Source organism: Spermophilus citellus (assembly GCF_964194105.1).
Source record: "Spermophilus citellus genome assembly, chromosome: 4".
Taxonomy (NCBI): domain Eukaryota; kingdom Metazoa; phylum Chordata; class Mammalia; order Rodentia; family Sciuridae; genus Spermophilus; species Spermophilus citellus.
This window is the reverse complement of record NC_138185.1, coordinates 137478705-137495500: the sequence shown is the minus strand read 5'-3', so window position 1 is coordinate 137495500 and position 16796 is coordinate 137478705. Positions and strand designations below refer to the sequence as shown.

Here is a 16796-nt window from a genome sequence, read left to right as displayed (position 1 = left end):
AAATTTTGAATTCTAAATTGGACTTATGCTGCTTTCTAGCTATGGTCTTAACTGTAAAATCATGGTGTTACATCAGTCTTGTCTATCTGATTGTAAGATCAAATGTTTGTAAGAATAATGATGCAAGTATTGTCAGCTTATAAGTTTTTTAATAAATGGTTTCTTGGGAGTCCTTTGTACTAGGCCAGAGATCCAGTACTAAAGTATTTGGGCATAAAAAGGGGGGACTTGTTAAGAAGGAAGGACTGAAAGGTGTTAAAGAGGAACGTTTGTTAAATGGAGGTGGGGAAGTGGGGACTATTAAGGCATAGAAACCTTGTATTGGGCTAGGAATATAGAGAGTAAGTTGAAATTGTTCTCATTGAAAGGCTCCTGAAATCTAAAAAACATACTCTAGGTTATAAAAGTTTGGTTGGTAAGATAATTTTAGGCAGGCAATTAGGAGGATTAGAATGTATTTTTCACTATTTTCTGATCTGCAAGTGTGTTTCTGGTAATAACATCAGCTACCTTAAGGTGAACAGACAGCTTAATTAAGTGCTTTAGTTACATTATCAAGTTTTTTTTTCCTTCATTTTAATTTTTTATTTATTTAATTTTTTTGCTGTACTAGGATTGAACCCAGGCATGCTCTACCACAAAGCTGCATCCCCAGACCTTTTTAATTTTATTTTGAGATAGACTCTCCCTAAATTGCTGAGGCTGGCCTTGAACTTGCAAATCCCTTGCTTTAGCCTCCCAAGTGGCTGTGATTACAGATGTGCACAACCACACCCAGCTTTACATTCTCAAGTTTTCAAGTCATGGTGAAGTTGGAATCATTTTCTCCACTTTACACATGAGGAAAACTGAGCTTAATGAAGTTAAATAATTCTCAAAATTAGTGATAGAATTGGATTTTAATGTAAGTCTGTACAAGTATAAGGCCTTTACTCATTCTATTAGACCAACTTAATCTGTTAGTCTTTTAATTTTTCCATATTACAAAATGAGAATAATGTTTCATGGCCATTTTCCATGTTGCTAGAATTCGTGTTGTAAAGTACACTGACTAGAGGAAATTGGCACATCAGTTTAAAAGATTATTATTATTATTTAAATATCTTTTAGTTGCCAATAGATTTTTTACTTTATTTCTTTATTTATATGTGGTGCTAAGGATCGAACTTAGGGCCTCACACATGCCAGGCAAGCACTCTACCACTGAGCCACAACCTCATCCTTGAAAGATTATTTAGGGGACTTAGTAAAGTACTTTTAAAATATCTGTTCTGAAGATGAATGAACTAAGTTGCAAATTATTCTGTTCTTAGTGGTTTTCCACAGAATTCTGATGAGGTGAGTAGATTGCTTCCATTGGTGGTTGAGATATTTTACCCGATTCACAGAGAGCTTTCTGCAGTAGGAACTGGAGGGGATTGCAGCTTGAAATCTAATTCTAAATATCTATTTATAAAAAGAAATTAATGTGAAATTTGTAAGTAATGCTTAATACATTTTAACAGCAATTCCAACTTACCTTTTATTTATTTTTTAGTTGTAGTTGGACACAACACCTTTATTTCACTTGTTTATTTTTTTTATGTGGTGCTGAGGATTGAACCCAGAGTTTGGATCATGTAAGGCGAGCACTCTACCGCTAAGCCACAACCCCAACCCCCCCCCCCCAACTTACCTGTAACCACAACTTTTTTTTTTTTTTTTTTTGGTACTGAGGATTGAAATCAGGAGCACGTAACCACTGAGCCACATTCCTAGTCTTTTTTTATATTTTATTTACAGACAGGGTGATCTCATTGAGTTGCTTAGGGCTTTACTAAATTTCTGAGGCTAACCTTGAACAGGCTTAACCTCCTGTCTCAGCCTCCTGAGCCACTAGGATTACAGGTGTGCACCACTGTGCCTGGCCCTTTTAACTTCTTTTTTTTTTTAATATTTATTTTTTAGTTATAGTTGGACACAATACATTTATTTTATTTATTTATTTTTGTGTGGTGCTGAGGATCAAACCTCTCACATGTACTAGATGAGCGCTCTACCGCTGAGCCACAACCCCAGCCCCACTCTAACTTCTTATTGGCATTTTTATTATGAGATGAGAACTAGATCAAAAATCTCTTCTACATCCTAACATGGGTACCAGGGTCTTCTGTCTGTTCCACATTGTGCCCGGTTCTCAGAGGAATCAAAATTCTCAGTCTTCTGGATGTTTTCCCTAGAGGCCTTCATAGAAGTTAACAGCCTGATTTTAGGTTCTTTTTTTAAAAAATATTTTTATTAGTTATTGATGGATCTTTAATTATTTATTTGTTTATAGAACACAGGGATCACAGGTATGTGCCACTGTGCCCATTGCCTGTTTTATTTTTTGTTTTGAGATATGGTCTGCTAAATTGTTGAGGACCTTACTAAGTTGATGAGGCTGGCCTCAAATGTGTAATTCACCTGCTTCAGGCTCCTCAGTCTCTAGGATTATAGAGAACGTGGTGCTGAGAATCGAATCCAGTGCCTCCTTGCACATGCTAGGCAAATGCTCTACTACTGAGCCAGAACACAATCAGTACATTCTGGGCCTTTCTTTACCAAAATGTCTTGGGCTGCTCCTTCTAGTTTTAAGTCTTTTTTTTTTTTTTTTTGGTACCAAGGGTTGAACTCAGGGGCACTCAACCACTGAGCCACATCCCCAGCTCAATTTTGTATTTTATTTTAGAGACAGGTCTCACTGAGTTGCTTAGCACCTTGCTTTTGCTGAGGCTGTCTTTGAACTTGAGATCCTCCTGCCTTAGTCTCCTGAGCTGCTGGAATTACAGGTGTATGCCACTGCTCATGGTTTAGTTCTGAGTCTTTATTGGAGTTTTAACATTATACTTGCTGTCTACTGTGTGGTTCTTGTAGAAAGAACAAAAACCATAACAAATCTCCAATTGTCTAGTATCAGAGTGACACACTTAGTAAGGATGCCCTTTTTCCCTGAGTTTTCCACATGGAAATCTAAGATATTTTTTCAATAGTACTGTATTATCTCCAATTTAGTACTTATTGAAGGTGAAGTGGATGAACCTTCTAGGCTGTTTTTTCCTGGTGGTTGGGGTCAGAAGCCACCGGGTTGATTATTTAAAATGTAGGTTGGGGTGGTAAGAGGTGTAGCAGCTACCCCAGACTTAATGGATCAGACCCTCAGAGCACATAGAGCCCTAGAGTTTGCATTTATAATAGATAAAGCCCAGGTAACTATGATTTATGTTAATGGCTGAGACTATTAACTGTCTGTATGCAAGTTAATCTTTTTAATAAGACACTGTAAGTAGTTGGTCTCTCATAATATGTCCAAGTTAAGTGCAGTAGTTTAAAACTTGTTTTAATTTCCAAAGGTTTTTAAAACTCAGATCTTAAGTTGAGAATTTGAAGAATTTTCTTTTAGCATGAGACCGCTAATGACTTTGTTATTATGTTAGCCATATCCTTTCCTCAACATTTTTAAATCACAAGATACTTGCCATTGGTGCTCTCTGGGGGAGGGGGGGAGGCTGACTTTGAGGTAAACCTATAGGATTTTTATCATCATTACACATTTGCATAGAGATATTGTATTACTCTTTATGAAAAATATTTATGCAGTGAATTCTATAGAATGAAAAGCACCCAAGATAATAAAGGAAATAATTCTCTATTCAGATCAGTGTTACTTAGTATTTATAAAAGGTTTTTCTACAACACATCCAGCATAGTAGTGCATTCCTGTAATCCTAGCAGATAGGGAGGATGCCGCAGGAAGATCACAAGTTCCAGGTCAGCCCCAGCAAGTTAGTGAGGCCCTAAGCATCTTGACAAGACCATGTCTCAAAATAAAAAATAAAAAGTGGTGGGGTTATAGTTCAACTATTAAAGCCCGCTTAGGTTCAATCCCTATTATCTCCCTCCAAATAAGTTGTGAATAAAATAGGGTGTAGACACAGTTCAGTAGTAGAGTGCTTGCCTAGCATTCATGAGACCCTGGGTTTGACCCCCAGTGCCACAATAAATAAATAAAATGAACAAAATAAAAAATTAAAAGTTGATATTCTTCATTAAAAAATAAATAAGATACCTCAGCCTGATTGGAGGGTCTGGTTCTTCTTAAACTCAGCCCTGAGGTTAGCTATTTTCACTTCCCATAGCAAGCCATTTAATAAACAAACAAACAAACAAACAAGCAAATGTTACTGTACCTTTCTTTTTTAATTAGTTAATTTAGTTTTTGGTAACGGGAATGAACTCAGGGGCATTCTTGAGCCACATCCCCAGCCCTATTTTGTATTTTATTTAGAGACAGGGTCTCACTGAGTTGCTTAGGACCTCACAGTTGCTGAGGTTGGCTAAGAACTCTAGATCCTCCTGTCTCAGCGTCTGGAGCCACTGGGATTACAGCTGTACACTACCGCGCCCAGCCCCCCGCACCTTTTATGTGTGTGTGTGTGTGTGTGTATATATATATATATATATATACACATACACATACATACATACATATACACACACACACACACTAGTTGTCAGTGGAGCTTTATTTTTATTTATTTTTGTATGCAAAGTATGTTCACACCAATTCGTGTCTTCATACATGTATTTTGAATAATGATTTCCCTCACATTCCACCATCATTTCTACCCCATGCCCCCTCCCTTCCCCCCCCCCACCTCTCTGCCCTATCTAGAGTTTGTCTATTCCTCCCATGCTCCCCCTCCCTACCCCAGTACGAATCAGCCTCCTTATATCAGAGAAAACATTTGGGATATATGTGGTGCTGAGAATTGAACCCAGTACTTCACACATGCTAGGCCTGTGTGTTTCTTTAAAAAAAAAAAAAAAAGAAAGAAAGAAAGAAGGTGTATATGGTGGCATATGCCTATAATCCCAACTATTTGGAAGACAGTTTCAAGATCAGCCTCAGCAACTTAGTGAAACCCTATTTCAAAATAAAAAAATAAAAGGGCTGAGCTGGGGATGTAGGTCAGTGGTAAAGTGCCCCTGGGTTCAATCCCCAATACAAAAGAAAGAAAGAAAAACTATAGGTACACATGGAAAGCTTTATTTCATAGTTTCCTTCCTTATTTAAAATGGTAATTATGTTGTCACATTCTCTTTCTCTGCTTATCAACTTGAAAAAGCAATAATTAAATGTATCTTTGAGAGCATAGGCCCCTAACTATTTTCTAGGATCTCTTTTTAGACATTATGTGTAAAAGGTATTGTTATAAAGTATCCTTTCCCATATAACTTGGGAAATTTAAAACTTGTTTTTCTCATTAGTGTAATTATAACTATTAGTATAATAGTCTAATTTTTCTCTTAGTGAGACTAGGTTTTGAAATCTACAATGAATTGGTGAGAAATCTCATTGTTGTAAGGTTTTTAATTTGTATCATAATGTTGCATCTAGTTGGTATAACTCATTTGCTATCTATCTATCTATCTATCTATTATTTAAAAGAAATGATTAGGGAAGCCTAGCCTGGGTGGCACAAGCCTGAAATCCCAGTGATTTGAGAGGCTGAGGCAAGAGGATGGTAAGTTCCAGGCCTGCCTCAGCAATTCAGCAAGGCCGTGCCTCAAAGACAAGAAAGAGGGGCTGGGGATATAGCTCAGTTGGTAGTGTGCTTGCCTTGCATGGTACAAGGCCTTGGGTTCAATCCCTAGCACTGCCCCCACCTGCCCTCCCCCCAAAAAAAAAAGAAAGAGAGAAAGAAAGCAAAGAAATGGTCAAATCTATCTCAGACGCAAGTTCTGTTGGTATATTTGTTGTTCCCTCAGGGTGGAGATCATTTGTCTTTGACCAAATGTGTTAAGACAGTGCTAGGCACTAGGGCTACTAGGTGAACAAAATGGAAGAAGGAGCTTAAAGTGGTATGAGAGAGAGAGAGAGAGAGATGGAGGAAGGGGGAATGTTCAGAGAGTCGTTTCCTTAAAACTGCTGTAGGCTGTGAAGGAAGAACAAGGATATTGTCTTTGATTAGCAACCCTATAGTAGCCTGATGAAAGTGACATTTAAACTGAAACCTGGAAGAAGAAAAGGAGATTAGGAGCTTGAAGAGTAAGGAAGGGTGTTGTTGAGAGACTAACATACAGAAAGAAATGAGGCAGAAAGGACCTAGTACCCTCATGAAACTGAAAGATGCCCAGGGTAAGTGGAACAGCACTAGTTGAAGAGATAGTAGTACAAATGAAACTGCAGAGGTAGCTTCTGTTTTGACTATTTGAGGGTGGAGAAGTCAAGTTTAGTGGGTTACAGCCAACAGTTAAAATAAAAATGAAATTTAATTGAATAGAAAACATTAAGTATGATATACATAGTAAAGATAAAGACTTTTCTATGTTTCGTGAATCCTGTGTTTCATTAATATATATGTGTGTATATAATGGATCCTGAGGTGTAATTTCTCCTACTATTGACTGGGTTTAAAAAGAAAGTCTTAAAGCCACTGACAGGACTGTATTGTTAATGTTAAGGTCTTCTGAGAGTAATAAGAAGGCATTGAGGGATTATAAAATGGAAGAGGTATTCAGATTTGCCATTTTTGTTTTTACAGAATCAGGGTCTCACTATTTTGCCCAGACTGACCTTGAAATACTAGGCTCAAGCTATCCTGCTTAAACCTCCTGAGAGCTGAGTCTACACGCACACACCATGCACAGCTTTTCAAATTTAAACCCCCCACCCCATCCCAGTACTGGAGATTGAACTCAGGGACTGGCACATGCTAGGAAAGCACTCTACCATTGAGTTACACCCCCAGCATTACCCCGCTGCCTCTTTTTTTTTTTTTTTTTAGTACCATAGGGTACTTAAACACTGAGCCACATCCCTAGCCCTTTATGTGTGTGTGTGTGTGTGTGTGTGTGTGTGTGTTTTATATTTTTAGTTGTAGATGGAAATAATAACTTTATTTTTTATTTATTTATTTTTTTGAATTTTTAATATTTTATTTTTTATTTCTCGGCCGACACAACATCTTTGTTGGTATGTGGTGCTGAGGATCGAACCCGGGCCGCACGCATGCCAGGCGAGCAAGCTACCGCCTGAGCCACATTCCCAGCCCAATAACTTTATTTTTTAATGAATCAAACCCAGTGCCTCAAATGTGCTAAGAAAACACTCTACCACTGAGCTACAACCCCAGCCCCACCCACTTCAGCCCTTGCCCTTTTTTGAGGGGGGGTTCCAGGGATTAAACCCAGGGGCACTTAACCACTGAGCCACTTCCCCAGCCCTTTTAAAATTTTATTTATTTATTTATTTATATTTAGTTGTCAATGGACATTTTATTTCATTTACTTGCAGTGCTGAGAATCGAACCCAGTTCCTCACACATTGCTAGGCAAGCACTCCAACATAGAGCTATGATCCCAGACCCTTTTATTTTATTTTGAGGCAGGGTCTTGCTAAATTGTTTAAGCCTCACCAAGTTGCTGAGGCTGGCTTTGAACTTGCAATCCACCTGCTTCAGCCTCCCAAGCCACTGGGATTACAGGCATGTGCCATTGCACCTGCCTTCCATTCTCTTTTTAAATGTAATTTAATTTTTTGATTTTGAGACAGAATCTTGCTAAATTGCCCAGTCTGGCTTTAAAGTTGCCATCTTCCTCCCAGTAATTAGGATTATAATTATGTGCTGTCATACCTGATTTGCCCCCCTTTTTTTTTTGGTACTGGGGATTGAACTCAGGGACACTCAACCACTGAGCCACATCCCCAGCCTTATTTTTTGTATTATTTATTTAGAGACAGGGTCTCACTGAGTTGCTTAAGCACCTCACCATTGCTGAGGCTGGCTTTGAACTCGATCTTCCTGTCTCAGCCTCCTGAGCTTCTGGGATTACAGGTGTGAGCCACTGTCTCAGACTCCTGAGCTGCTGGGATTACAGGTGTGGGCCACTGTGCCTGGCTTGATTTGCCTTTTTGAAAGCCCACCTAGACTACTTTGTGGAGAGTCATATGGAGAGGGGAAACTAGTTAGTTGGTAGATAAAGGAGTCCAGGTGACAGGTGGTGGAGAACATAAGTGTCACTCGAATGTAAGCTCCAATGGGGGGTGAATATATTTGTTCACTGCAATATTTCTAGCCCCTAGAACAGTTCATACATATAGCAAGCACACTCTGTTGATACCATTGAATGAACAAATACCTGGAGTTGTGTGTTAGTTACATAGATGACATGGTAAAATAAGCTAGACATTATCTTCAATAAATAGAACTAAAAGGACTTGATGACTGGAATGGTGGCATAAGAGGTGGTATGAGGGATGAATACCAGACTCTGGAATTAGGAAACTTGGAGAACAGTGCAGATTAGAGTGAACATCATGAATTCATTCTTGGATATGTGGAGATATGTGAGATATCCAAGTGGAGATACCAAGTAGGTAGTTGAAAATAATGTCTGCCTGACACAAAAGTAGGCACTTAATAAATAATAATCAAATGCGATAGAAAGTTTCTAACATAAATAAGGAATACTATCAATTTGAGGCTTCTTATTCGACCTCTCTTGTAATACTGATATCCCTTCTTTAGTTAGCAAGTGTATTAGGAGACGGGAACCAAGTTAAAACAAGTGCTGGGTATGGTTACATATGCCTATAATCCCAGCAGCTCTGGAAGCTAAGGCAGGAGGATCACAAGTTAAAAGCCAGCCTCAGCAACTTAGTGAGACCCTAAGTAACTCAGAGAGACCCTGTCTCAAAATAAAAAATAAAAAGGACTAAGGATGTGGCTCAGTGGTTAAGTGCCCCTGGGCTCAATCTCTAGTACCAAAAAACAAACAAACAAACAAGTAACAGTAATGAGTCTCTCCCCTCTATTATTATTATTATATGAAATTAAAGAGCTGTTAAAATTCTCCTTTGAAATTACTACTTTAGAAGGTTTTTGTACATTCATTGATTTGTTTCTTTTATTATTATTATTAAAAATAGTGCCTGCTTGTTAAAACAGTTTTGACAATACAGAAATACCTCTCTTTGCCTCATAATGACATAATGGCTCCCTCTCTTACTCATGAAAATTAACCAGTTTCCACTATTTTAATCATGCTCCTCTAATTGTTTTTATATGAAAAGAAGAATACAAATAAACATCTCATTTTAAACTCAGAATTATTCTTCTTTCCTCAGCACCTCTCAAGTCTTCCCACTTATCCTTGTCTCTGTAGCTACTTACTTTGTCCAGGCCACCACCCACTCTGCTGAGACTGCTACTTCTTCTCTGCACTTGCACTCTGGCCCCTCTAGTCTCTTCATCTGCCTGTCAGAGTACTCTGTTAAAAACCCTTAGTGAATAGGGTTACTCCTCTGCTTCATACCATTTGATGTCTTCTTGCTGCCTTTAAACAACAGTCTTGTTCCTCACCTGCTTTGTAAATCTGAAAATGATATGATTTTGTCTTACTCTTAACTCACTTCTTTCCATTCTTCCCTTGCCTGCTAAGCTTCAGTTGTACTGCTTCTCTTTCAGTTCTTTGAGTCAGCTGTTATCAGTTTCAGAGTCTTAGCTATCTCATCTGTAGGCATCTGTCCAGAACACTATACTCTGTTTTTTTTCTCTCAAGTTTCTAGTCTGAGCCTAAGTGCCATTACCTCAGAGAAGCCTCCTCAATACCCTCTACTGCAGATAAGTCCCCTACTCATTTTATTTACTTTCTTCTTAGCACCTAGTTTTATCTGTAATTCATTATTTCTCATTTTATTGTCTGTCTCCCACATTTGATTTTAAATTCTATGAGGTCAAGGACCCATGTATCTTTTTTTCACTATTGTCTATCCAGTGCTTGATACATAGAGGGTACTAGTTAGTAATAAGATGAACATCTGCTCTGGTTTCCCTGTACTGAGGAGTTTCCCACGATGCCAGGACTTTTAGTGCTAAAACCAGGATAGTCCTAGATAAACCAAGATGTTTGGTCTTCCTAACTGGTATTAATTAATTATGTTAGTTTTTCTTTTTTTAATTTAATTTAATTTTTTACACAAATGGAGCACAACTTTTCATTTCTCTGGTTATACATGATGTAAAGTCATACCATTTGTGCCGTCATACCTGTAATAATGTTTATTTCATTCAACCATCTCCCCCCAACCCCTCCTCTCCCCTCCCTCTGCCCAATCCAAAGTTCCTTCATTTTTCCCTTGCACCCACTCCCCATTATGGATCAGCATCCATTTACCAGAATAAACATTTGGCCTTTGGTTTTTTGGTGAATTGACTTACTTCGCTTAGCATGACATTCTCCAACTCCATCTATTTACCTGTAAATGCCATAATTTAATTCTTCTTTAAGGCTGAATAATATTCCACTTGTATATATACCACAGTTTTTTTTTTTAATCAATTCATCTATTGAAGGGCATCTAGGTTGGTTCCACAGTTTAACTATTGTGAATTAAAGCTGCTATAAACATTGACATTGCTGCATCACTATAGTATGCTGATTTTAAGTCCTTTGGGTATGGACCAAGAAGTGGGCTAACTGGCTCAAATAGTGGTTCTATTCCAAGTTATCTAAGGAACCTCCATACTGCTTTCCAAGGTGGTTGCACCATTTTGCAGTCCACCATCAATGAATTAGTACCTTTTCCCCACATCCTCACCAGCACTTATTGTTGCTTGAATTCTTTTTTTTTTTTTTTTAGGTGGGGGGTACCAGGGATTGAATCACTGAGCCATATCCCAGTCCTATTTTGTATTTTATTTAGAGAGAGGGCCTCACTGAGTTGCTAAACGCCTCACCATTGCTGAGGCTGGCTTTCAACTTGTGATTCTCCTGTCTCAACCTCCTAAGCTGCTGGGATTACAGGTGTGTGCCACTGCACCTGGTGTTGCTTCAATTCTTGATCACTGCCATTCTGACTAGTGAGATGAAATTTTAGAGTAGTTTTGATCGCATCTTTCTAATTGCAATTTTAATTTTTTAAAATTTGTTTTAATTAGTTACACATGACAGTACAATGATCTTGACATATCATACATTTGAATCAAATGGAATATAATTTCTCTCTCTCTCTCTTTTTTTTTTTTTTTTTGGTAGTGTTATTGAGGATTAAACCCAGGGGCCTTGTATCACCAATCTGTATCCCTTTTTTAATTTTTATTTGCCCAGGCTGGCCTCAAAGTTTCGATCCTTCTTCCTTAGCTTCCTGAGTCACTGGAATTTACAGGCATGTACCACTGTGCTTGGCTCATTAGAGTCCCCATTTTGGCTGTCTAGTTTAAATGTGGCTTTTAATCAGTGTTAATGAAACTGCTCTAGATGCCAGATGTTGCATCTCCACACAGCCATACCTATAATAGGTTGGGCACTGGCATTACTTTACCCAAATGTTTAGTTCAGCTTAAATTTGATATATCATGTAGACATCCCATACTTGTTTCCCAAGATAAGTAGAGAAGGATAAGGTGAAATACAGGTAAGTACAGCAGTGAAAGAGATCTACTGGACACGAGAAATGTGGTCTCAGCCAGTGCAGTATGGTGGAATGGGCTGCAGGAGAATATTATACATTGATTTATCCCTTATGCATGGGCCAATTTCAGATTGGCTTCTTTTGAGTACAAGTATTGGATAGATTACCCCTAACAAATCTCTTCAGGTGTGCCTTCTGAAGACCTTTCAGTTTGTACATTGGTTTGTTCAGCTGTTCTTAGGGGTCCTCAGTAGTCTATAGGGTTTAAAGAGTGCCCTTAACAGGCATTCCCCTGGTAGCTTCCTGTACAGTTCTCAAGATGTGGAATGGATATCTTTCAGATTGTTAAGAAGGTTTTTGCAGCTGAGTGTGGTGGTGCATACCTGTAATCCCAGCTGTTTGGGAGGCTGAGGCAGGAGAATGCTGAATTCAAGGCCAAACTAGGCAATTTAACAGGATCCTATCTCAAAACAAAAAGGCTCAGTGATGAAGCCCATTGGTAGAGTTCTTTTTTTTTTTTTAAACAAATTTTTTTTAAACGTTTTTATTATTTTTTTAGTTGTTGATGGATTTTTATTTTATTCATTAATATGTGGTGCTGAGAATCGAACCCAGTGCCTCACACATGTTAGGCAAGTGCTCTACCACTGAGCCACGACCCCAGCCCCTAGTAGAGTTCTTGACAAGCATGCCCAGGGGCCTGGCTTCAATCTCCAGCAGTGAAAAAACAAAACAACAACAAAAGAAGGACTTTGTTCTCCATACTGTTTTTAATATGATATTTAATGTAGTACAAAAAGAGACTGTGCTCCTCAGATGCAAACCTTCACTGATGAAGGAGAGCTATTTGTTAGGCTTTTATTATAGAATGGAATCTCTTAACTGGATGGCAGTACTCATGTCTTATGACTTGAATTTCTGTAACTTTTCTCCTTTTTTTAATATTTATTTTTTAGGTGTAGATGGACACAACACAATGCCTTTATTTTTGTGTGGTGCTGAGGATCGAACCCGGGTCCCGCCCATGCTAGGCGAGAGCGCTCTACCGCTGAGCCACAATCCCAGCCCCTCAGTAACTTTTCTTAGTTAGGGGTCTCACTCTATTGCCCCGGTCGCTCTCCAGACTTCGGGGATCAAGTGACCCTCCTGCCTCAGCCTTCATGGTGCTGTGTCTTCAGGCGGCTACCGCGCCTGGCTAGTTATAGTAACTTTTTTAAAATTTTATTTTATTTATTTTTTTTGGTGGCACTGGTGATTGAAACCAGGGATACTCTACCATCGAGTTCAGTGGTATTCCCAGCCCTTTTTAAATTTTTTAAAATTTGAGACAGGATCCTACTAAGTTTTCAAAATTAGCCTTAAACTTGTGATTTTCCTACCTCAGCCTCCCAAATTGTTGGGATTATAGGCCTATGCCACCAGGAGCCAGGCTTAGTTACAGTAACTTTTTTTTTAGTCATTGATGGACCTTTATTTTAATCATTTATTTATATGTGGTGCTGAGAATGAAACCCAGTGCCTCATACAGGAAGGCAAACACTCTACCACTGAGCTACACCACAGCCCCAGTTACAGTAACTTTGAACAAATGTCTATTACCTGTAACAGTTAATGTTTCAGGAAAGGATTTGATTGGGTACTGTATTAGTCAGCTTTTTATTACTATAATGAAGCAGGCTATTTTATGAAAAGAAAAGGTTTATTCAGCTTATAATTTTGGAAGTTGGAAGTCCAAACAACATAGCATGGATTCTAGCTACATCACATGGTGAGAGTACATATGTATCTCTATGTATATATTTTCTCCCTCTTCTTATAAAACCACCAGGATTCAATTATAGGGGCTCCACCCAAATGACCTAATAACTTTCCCAAAGCTCCACTTCCAGACAGTTTGTTTAAGTTTCTATACTCCTCCCTCACTCCCTCTCTCTTTCTCTAAGGTTCTGTGGATCAAACCCATGGCTTTGTGCATGATAGGCAAGCATTCTACCAGTGGAGCTAACACCCCAGCCCAAGGTTCTACCCTCTTAATACCACTAAATAAGACTTCAAGGATTAAACTGTGTGATTCAAGGCAACAAACCATATTCAAACTATATCAACATTGTATCCAAAACTTTGTTATAATGAGTTGGTATTAAAACAGGAATTCTAGAATCTGAGGCATCAGGGTAGAGATTACTTGCCAAAAGTCTTTCTAAAGTTTATAATTTGCATTAAGGTAATATGGGGAAAAAAGGTTGTATCACACAATCCAGCAAACCCAAGAGAAATAAAATCTTATGCAAAACTGTAAATGAACACAAAATGGCTCCACAATGGAAACAAATCAAATGTTTAAATTCATCTCTGTGGCAATCGACGATAGGAAATCAATAGGGCCAGAAGTCTGTAGTTGAGTCTGTAGTTGCCGGGGGAAGATGATATAATATAAGAAAAACAGGGGGTATGATGGTGTATAAGGAATTGGAGGGTATGTGGATATGATGACGGTGCTGCTGCCTATATTGTGATTGTGGTAGTGATTAAAACTATATATTCAAACTTAGAATCATGTTAGAAAGGATAGAATATGTTGTATGTAAATTACACCTCAAGCTTAAAAAAACTACAAACATGCAAATATTGCTATAATTTGCATTTGGTTTATATGAGTTATTGTTTTGGTGTGAAAGAAGAGTGTTCTTGTGATATCTGCATTTCAGGAAGTTGACTAACTCTCCAATGAAATGTGAATGGTAACATTTAATGAGTACTAATGAAGAAGTAAGAGTATCAGCCATTTAATCTGAGAAGGTCATTTTCTTATTCTGGCCAAGGAAGGAAACTACTCCTAAAATAGAAAGAGACTGGAAGAAGAAAACAGAAACTTTGAAGCAGTCTATTATATTAAAATCTGTTTTGGCACTTGACCTATAATTGTATAGCAGGGTCATCCTCAAGGAATACTACTAGTAATATTTATTTGATGTACTTTCTCTTTTTTGGCACAAGGTTTAAACTAGTAAATCATGACTAGATTATGAGCCAGAATTCTGTCTGCTCAGGTTCAAATCCTGGCTTTCATATATTAGCTGTGTTACTAAGTTACATAGCTTAGGTAAATTACTTAACCTCTGTCTGGATCCTTAGCTGCTTTGTCTTTTTTTTTTTTTTTTTTCCTGTTTTCTTTCCTTCTCCTCTACTGGAGCTTGAACCCAGGGACACTCTGCCATGAGTTACATCCTAGCCCTTTTTATTTTTATCTATCTATCTATCTATCTATCTATCTATCTATTTATTTGATATTTATTTTTTAGTTGTAGTTGTACACAATCTTTATTTATTTTATGTTGTGCTGAGCATCGAACCCAGGGCCTCACACATGCTAGGCAAGTGCTCTACCTCTGAGCCACAACCCAGCCGCCACCACCCCCCACCCAGCCCTTTTTATTTTTTTATTTTGAGACAGGGTCTGACTAAAATTTGTGATTCAGGCTGGCCCTAAATTTGTGATCCTCCTGCATCAGCCTCAGGATTTGGTGGTGTCTTGGTGTGCAAGACCTCATCAGCTGAATTTTTCTTAACTTATTTTTCTAGTGCTGGAGATTGAACCCAGGGGTACTTTTCCACAAAGCCTACACCCCCAGCACTTTATTTATTTATTTTGGCACTGGGAATTGAACCCAAGGGTACTTTACCACTGAGTTATATCCTAATTCTTTTTATTTTTATATTTTTATCTTGAGACAGGGTCTCACTAACTTGCTAGAGTCTTGCTGAATTGCTGAGGCTGACCTAGAAATTGTGTTCCTCCTGTTTCAGCCTCTTCAGTCACTGGGATTTTTAGGCATGTGCCACCATGCTCAGCTTTTTTTTTTTTTTTAAGTTGTAGATGGACACAATAGCTTTATTTTATTTGTTTTTATGTGGTGCCAGGTATTAAATCCAGTGCCTCATGCATACTAGGCAAGTGCTTTACCACTGAGCCACAACCCCAGCCCCATGCCCATCTGTTTTTAAAATTTTTATGTTACTGGGGATTGAACCCAGGGCTGATCTGCCATTAAGATATATTCCCCAACTCTTTTTAAAAATTTTTATTTTTATTTTTTTGAGACAGGATCTAAGTTGTACAGGCTGGCCTCTAACTTGCTATCCTTCTGCCTCAGCCTCTCAAGGTGCTGAGATTGCAGGCATGCCCCCGCCATACCTGGCCCTTTATATTTTATTTTGTGACAAAGTTTTGCTAAATTTCCCAGTCAGGACTTGAACTTTTTTTTTTTTTTTAAGAGAGAGAGAGAATTTTTTTTTAATATATATTTTTTAGTTTTCGGCAGACACAACATCTTTGTATGTGGTGCTAAGGATCGAACCCGGGCCGCACGCATGCCTGGCGAGTGCACTACAGCTTGAGCCACATCCCCAGCCCCAAGACTTGAACTTTTGATCCTCCTGTCTAAGCTTCCTGGGTCATTGGGATTCCAGGAGTGCGTCACCACTGCTTTTTTATCTTTAAACAGGGATGGTGACAATATTTATCAATATTGTTGTGAATAGTAAATAACAGATGCTGAGAAAAGTGCTTGACATATAGTAAGAATAGTGTTAAGTGTGGGCTGGTATTGGTATTAGCAGAGAGCAGGGCTAGTAACCCTGTTTTGCATTTTTGAGTCACAGAAGTCAGTAGGGGAAAAGTAATGAGACACGGAAGCCATGTGGTAAAGCAGATTCTGGTTGTAGCCATGGCACTTCCCTTCTAATCACACTTTAAGTCACCAGGACAAAGCAGAAGTAGTGAAGTGGAGTGTTGGGGTTGTCAAATTAGGATTCTGACATAATGGATAGCACACCTAGTGTTCATTGTTAAGCCCTAGATTAAGCAGAAATATACAAATCTCCCTCTTTTTCTCTCTCCCTCCTCACCACCCCCAGTCTCTCCCCCCCCCCACATACGAGAGAAAGAGAGAGAGAGAGAGTGTGTGTGTGTGTGTGTGTGTGTGTGTATGTGTGTATGTGTATTTTTTGTACTATGGATTGAACCCAGGGGTGCTCTGCCACAAAGCTACATCTTCATCCTTAACCTTTTTAATTTTTTTTTTTGTTGTTGTTGTTGTTTTCAATTTTGAAATAGGATTTAACTAAGTTGTTGAGGCTATCCTTGAATTTGAGATCCTCCTGCCTTAGCCTTCAGAGTCACTGGAATTATAGTTCCACCATGACTGGACAGAAGTATATACTTTTTTTTATGGTTTAAGCATTCAGAATATAAAATAACCTCATAAATGTACAGTTTGTGGGCTCTTTCTTTCTTCCCTCCCTCCCTCCCTCCTTTCTTTTCTTCTCTTTTCCTTCCTTCCTTTCTCTCTCTCTCTCT

General features: G+C 38.5%; 1 protein-coding gene across 2 annotated transcripts in view; it reads left to right on the top strand.

The window, feature by feature from the left end:
• RTF1 (RTF1 homolog, Paf1/RNA polymerase II complex component) overlaps positions 1–16796 on the top strand; it is a 59372-nt gene that overhangs the window by 1177 nt on the left and 41399 nt on the right. The gene's annotated exons all lie outside the window — the stretch shown is intronic.